This window comes from Stenella coeruleoalba (assembly GCF_951394435.1).
Source record: "Stenella coeruleoalba genome assembly, chromosome: 5".
Taxonomy (NCBI): Eukaryota; Metazoa; Chordata; class Mammalia; order Artiodactyla; family Delphinidae; genus Stenella; species Stenella coeruleoalba.
This window is the reverse complement of record NC_137150.1, coordinates 116,828,644-116,834,092: the sequence shown is the minus strand read 5'-3', so window position 1 is coordinate 116,834,092 and position 5,449 is coordinate 116,828,644.

Sequence of the window (5,449 nt, the reverse complement as noted above, 5' to 3'; positions counted from 1 at the left end):
CATGAAGTTGGAATTATTACACTCTTTTCACAGAGGAAGAAGTTGTGTCTTATCATTTAAGTAAATTATCCAAGGACACACAACCAAAACATATTAAACTGGATTGAATTCAGGTAGAAGGTCTGTCTGACTTCAAAGCTTTGGCATTTAAACCCTCTACACTGTAGACCAGCCATTTTTCAAGTGTGGTTAATGGATCCTGGAGGTCCTCAAAACCCTTTCAGAGGGTCTGCAAGATGCTCCTTTTTCCAACTATATATCTGTGTGAGACCAGATTTTCCTCTTATTCTTCAACACAAGCAATATGTGGTAACAGATAGAATGTAGAAGCAAATTAGAGATTTCTGTTGTCTTCTGTTAAACCAGATATCAGAGATTTCCAAAAATGTAAAACAATATCATCCTTCTCGCTCATCTTTTATGTTTTGGAAAAGGTGGTCGCTTTTCATAAAAGTAATATTTATATCAAAATGTAATGCATTTCTTGTTTTTAAATGAAATAATGAATAAATATTTTTGAAATTTCTCAGCTGTAACTTCCAATATGAAGGGTATACAGCCTACAGACTTAAAATCTCATTGGGGTCCTCACTAATTTTTCAGTGTGTAAAGCAGTCCTAGAAAAAATGCAGTCCATTTAAAAAATGTTGAAACCCACTACTGTAGACTTCCATTGTCATCAGGCATTTTGCAAGAACTAGAAATAAAACTGATCTGACAATTCTTTATGTCTCTCAGGTATCATGTATCACTATGGTGATCCTTTGAGAAACTGAGGTAGAAATAAATTGAACCAAAATTTCTTGCTTACTTAAGTACCATTCAAAAGTCAGTTTAGCTCTAGATTTAGAAATTATCATGCAGAAAAGTAGATCCCTAGAAATATGTGAATGAAAAAATAAAGCAGAGTAGGTGACTTTACTTTCTCTGTTGTTGAAACAATCAAAGAAGACTTACTTCAAAGTACTCTGAAAATGGTAGAGGACAATTCAAAGGTATGATACTGTTATAAGTTATTATAATATTGTGGTAGTATGAAATTATGGAAATTAGGAATTGGTTTTGAGAGCTAGCTATAGTGCTATTTAATAAATATAGTTTTATTGCACTAGCTAATATAATTTGTAGCTATATTATACATGTTATAAATAACAGAACATAATAAGTATTATAACTTTATATTTAAGTGCTTTACCATATATTAATCACTTGAATATATGGTGTCTCATTTGACCCTCACTAACTATGCTATGAGACAAGGCAGGACATACTCTATATCCATTCTACAAATATGGAAGCCTAGTCTCAGGGCAGTTGAGTGACTTGCCAACAGTACACAGCAAGTGTACGGTCATGTCAAACCTTGTACCTAGCATAATACCTCAGCAAATATTTATTAAATAAAAAAATAAAGAAATCAGATCTGACTCTTAGTCCAGTGTATTAGCTCTGACGTATGCTGATTTAAGAAGATAATATATTTTGCAACACTGCCTCATTTGCCAACATTATTCAAAATGAATTCAAAAAGGTACATTGTGGTATTGACTTACCACTCACTTATGCAGATCTTTGTCAGGAGAGCAATAACAGATGAAGAAGATATGCTTTCTTATATTAAGGGCTTATACTCAATCCTCAATTTTATTTTTTTCTATCTTCAAAGAGTAAGTGATGTAATGCTAACTCTTTTTCACATGGCATGTTAGGATTAACTTCCCAAAAAACAGAAACACACACACACACACACATGAGTTTCACTGGAATTCCAAAAATATGATAATTTTGCCAAATAAATGGAAGTTTATTATATCTTGTTTATGACCAGTCCACTTAAGACAAACCAATGATCCCACCCTATTGACTCTTGAATTTCAGTACCATGGACAAAGATGGAAGGAAAACAAATAACCTCAACCCCCAAAAGCCTACAGTCTGCTGGGGAGTCAGCTACAGAAACAATGTCATAGTGTACCAGGTAATGAGGAAACCAGGAATAAGGAGCACCTAACTCTTCCTAAAGAAGATGGTATTTACTCTGACACAGTTCACAATCTGGTAGGAGAATCAAGAATATAAACAACAAAATAAGAGATGTTAATAAGCAAATTTATTTACAAATTACTGGAAGTCAAAGGAAGGAAAAATGGACTTAGTCTAAGAAAATAAAGCAAGGTTTCACAGAGAGCATGGCATTTGATATAGGCCTTGGTGGAGAAAGAGTGAAGTAGAGGTAATTGACAGCACAGGTCTCGTGTCCCAGCCTAGTGAATAAAGGTACTAAAAACTTGAACTTTACTTTTGGTTCACAGAAACTTGAAGTAAATGATCATGAACCTATTGTATTTGTTTTGAACCAATTACCTCGAGGAGATGGGCAGGAAACCCTGTAGCCAGAACCTCTATAACAGTTAGCTGGTGAGTAGGAGACACTGGGTGAAAAAAAACACTCTTCAGTATGGCTATCACATTTTTTGAACGTTGCAGAATCCTCATTCACTTAAATGGAATTATCCACAGCTGTGCATATGAATGGCAATTTCTGGGAAGACAAGAATTCTCCAGAACCATTTGGGGTTATCTCCTTCTTTATGTAACTATTGCCAAAAGTGGTTGTACACTTGGCCATTAAATAATCTTACTCTAATGTTCCAGATTTCTCTGTCCTTGTTTCAAGTCTTTCTGCAAACTCTTATCTGTTTTCTTTCAACAATTCCATCCAACTAAGCCTATTTTAAGAAAAACACCAACACTTTGTACTGGATGTGTCACGGGTTGTGTTTTTGGGTGGAGGCAGCCCATTATCTAAACCCCATGTCTGGACAGATGGCCATTGTGTCTTGGTGAGAGGTAGGGTTCCACCTACTGCCACAGAAACCAGAATGCCAGATACTTGCTCTCCCAGTGCCATAGAATGCTCTGCCAATCAGATGCTTCCCCAGTCCACTGAATCTTTAGCTAGTGAGGCAAAAAAAGAGACAATTGAGAATTATTTCTGATGGTGGGAGTGGGGATCAAGTGGGAGGATGGTGGTGATGAGGGCTTTGTGAGTGATGTCCAGCGTCAAGCCAGGAATGTAGCAACACGCTACACTGACAGCATGAAGGTCATCACTTTAGCTTGGGTTCTAACTTTCCATCTTCTCCTGGTTCTGACCTATTTTTCCAATCCAAATTCTCTATCCTTCTTTTTATCCTGTCAACTGTCAGGTAGGTTTCCAACACTATTTTCTTAAAGGCAGAATTGATTTCTGTCACAATGAACCCTGACTGACACAGTTTTTCCTAAGTAACAGAATGTATAGAGTAATTGTATCTTGTAGTATTTCTAATTGGACAACTTTTATGGGAAATCCATTTTAAGAATGTCCTAGTAATTGTTAAGTGACAGCTGATGATATGCCAATGGAAAAATGTCTTTATGATTGAATATGAAGAAAGATATCAATACATTAATTTGAATAGCTCACATGGACACCCAAACCCAAGGGGATAAACTTTCACTATACTTGGCATTGGTAATACTTGCTAATTATAACCAGAAATGGCTGGTTATTGGATATAACCATTTCTCCAGTTGAGAACAGTCAGAGGAAGGAATAAAACGAGGAGATGGGAAGGGCAGTTTCTTAGCAGAAAGATTGAACTGAAAAAGAACCAGAGTACAACAAAAAGGAATTCATCCATTAATTTATTCATTAAAAGAACATTCAAGGAATGTTTAAGCACTAAGTGAAGAGAGACACAAAGAGAACCAAAGAGGAGTCCAGCTCTCACGAAGTGTATGAGAATATAGACATGTAAAAACGTATTATAATGGTAAAAGGCTACCAGAGTTACCTGTAATATTCCATAGGCTTGCATATTAGTTTTCTATGCTGCATAATAAATTACCACAAACTCAGAGGCTTAAAATAACTCACTTTTATTATCTCATATTTTCCACGGACAAAGACGGAAGGAAAACAAATAACCTCAACCCCCAAAAGGATGGGGCAGGGGAAATGAGAAGGTATTAGTCAAATGGTACAAAGTTTTGGTTATGCAAGAAAAATACATCTTAGAAACTACTGTACAACATAGTGCCTATAGTTAATAATATTGTACACATTAAAAATTGCTAAGAGGGTAAATCTCTTGTTAAATAATTATTATTGGATAATAATAATAGTAAATAGATAAGAGGAAAAAAAAAGAAAAGAATTTTGGTTTCCTCTTAAAACTTTCATTTTGTTCAAAAGCATATACTAAAAAGTTTAAGAAGAGTCATTTTAATCTTCCAACTAGCTTTATTGCTTATTCAACTTGGCCCAAAATTAATCTGGAAATTACTTTACATTGAATAGACTGAAAGTGATTACACATACATACACACACACTCACACACATATACAATCACACATCAAAAAGCCTCATATCTGAGAATTACCAACTTAAGGTAATTGGGAACAGTAAAGTAGTTTCCATTCTACTGTGGTTAGAATTTACCCAGCACAAGTACTTGCTGTTTAAATATTTATTAACGTGTTTAAATATTAAATAGAAAACCTCTCAGATACTAGACGTGCACTAAAACAAATTGGAATTGGCTTCTGAGTTTCAACATTGATATTCTCTTTGGGAACAACTGACAAAAAGAAAACTTAATGACAAAAAATTGTACTCAGGGATGTCCTCAAAGCCAAAAATTATATTTATATTCTGTTTATTAATAACTAAAAATCTAGGGAAATTTATATATTCTTATTCCTCAATTCAGCTAAATGAAAACCTAAGATACTTTCTTATTCTTGGACTAAGCTGTTGAGGAATGCAAGTAATATGTACACAGTTGGGAATTATTGTCTTCTCTTTTTTGGAGATAAAAAGATTCTTCAGATTTTGGTGGGGTTTTTTTTTTTGGTATTTGTTTTTTTTCTGAACATAAAGTTGGCATTTGAAAAGAGTATATTCTGCCTATATAACAGGATTTATTGAATTTAGAAGGTTAAGTAGTTGCCTTTCATATTTTGGATAAAATATCATACTAATAGTTGCTCATTTTTCACACCTTAATGTGTTTTTTTACTAATTCTATCCTTAAGGTGATAAACAGCTTTTTTCTTTCCTTTATATCTAGATGAATATCCAGGCAGTGTCCATATTTAATCATAAATGTGAGTCATAGAATGAATACGAATAAATTACAGGGCTAGAAATAGATTTTTTCTATTACAGTGCAATTAGAAAAGAACTCTTAACAATCTCAGTTTTAATTCAAGTCTATGCTAATTCCAAGGTATAAGTGGTCTGGTCTGCATTAATTTCTTGCCCTAACTCTGACTTGTCATTTTTAAAACATAGTGATAGTTTTTCACAATATTCTTGTGCTGTCAGGCAGCGCATCTTATTGACACACATTCAAACACAAATGTATGCCTTACTTTTTAGAATGAAAATTAATTTGTAAA